Below are 1,086 nucleotides of genomic sequence, written 5' to 3'. Positions count from 1 at the left end.
CCACGGCCAGCACAGGAGCGGTGCTGCAGCCAACCTCGGCACGGAGACGGCACTTTCCATCTGCCGCCTGGCTCCCGCCTGGCAGCGGTAGCGGTGCCGGGAAGCGGCAGGTGCAGAGTGTGACCCGCTTTTCCTTTGCCTTCCAGAGCGAGTCGCCGTCTGGGATGCGGTGGCCGCCTACGTACGGGAGCAGCTCCTGGGGCAGAAGGTGTGTTGGCTGTCGGGTTCCTCCTCTCCCTGTCCAGCTCAGCCTGGACTTCCTCCCAGTCTTCCCCTCCACACAAAGCGGGAAACTCCCCCCGTGTTTCTCTGCTGGGCATCCCACGGCCTTCCTGCAAACGCACGATCACTTGTGCTGGGCGCTGCCGTGTCTCAGGGCTGATCCCGGTCTCTGGAAGCCTCTGGATCCCATAGGCTGCTTCTGCCCCGCCTGCAGTGCTGCATCTGGGAGGGCGAGGGGAAGGAGAGGACCATGCAGCCCCTTCCCAAAGCCATTCCCGATGCCCTGGCTCATGCCTCTGAATGGCGGGAAAGGGCTCCTGAGCTCTGTCCCTACCTTGGACCCCCTGCGGCTCTTCCTCCAGCCGCCCCATAACCCTTCCGCCCTTCCTTTCTCTTCCACTTGCAGGGGGTCTGGATTCCTACCTTCGGCTCCTTTGACACCGTCTCCAAGGACGTCCGGACTGAGGATGGGACCGTGACTCTGCGGTGGCCGGTCTTTCACCTGGCCTCAAACCTCATAGCCACGCACCACCTCAAGCCCCGCAGGGAGTCCCTGCCAGGTAGGAGGGGGGATTAAACTGTTGCTGGCTTTGTGGACAGGGTGAAGGGCCACAGCCTCCATTCCCAAAAGCAAACCTCCCCCTCTGAGGAGCCCGTCCAAACGTGGGGCCGTTCTGGCTGATGTCCACCAGAAGCACTTCTAGGGAAGCACCTGTGGAAACCCAACCGTATCATCAACTCTGTCCCTCGCATTCTTCAGTCCATAGGAAGGTGGAGCCCCTGAAATACAGCAAGGCGGCCGCAGCTGCCTCTCTGAGCTGGCAGACCCTCAGGACCGGCACTCCAGAGCACCGTGTCCCTGCT

General features: G+C 62.6%; 1 long non-coding RNA gene across 1 annotated transcript; it reads left to right on the top strand.

Moving 5' to 3' along the window:
• The first annotated feature begins 7 nt into the window (after window positions 1–7).
• Window positions 8–1,063, top strand: LOC109364860. Its single transcript, XR_002110615.1, has 3 exons — window positions 8–208; window positions 629–782; window positions 983–1,063. It is a non-coding gene; the product is annotated as an uncharacterized LOC109364860 (long non-coding RNA).
• Window positions 1,064–1,086: the final 23 nt, after the last annotated feature.

The sequence above is a fragment of the Meleagris gallopavo genome, unplaced genomic scaffold (assembly GCF_000146605.3).
Source record: "Meleagris gallopavo isolate NT-WF06-2002-E0010 breed Aviagen turkey brand Nicholas breeding stock unplaced genomic scaffold, Turkey_5.1 ChrUn_random_7180001930271, whole genome shotgun sequence".
NCBI classification, from domain to species: Eukaryota; Metazoa; Chordata; class Aves; order Galliformes; family Phasianidae; genus Meleagris; species Meleagris gallopavo.
Note: the sequence above shows the minus strand (reverse complement) of the source record. Positions and strands in the feature narration are given on the sequence as shown.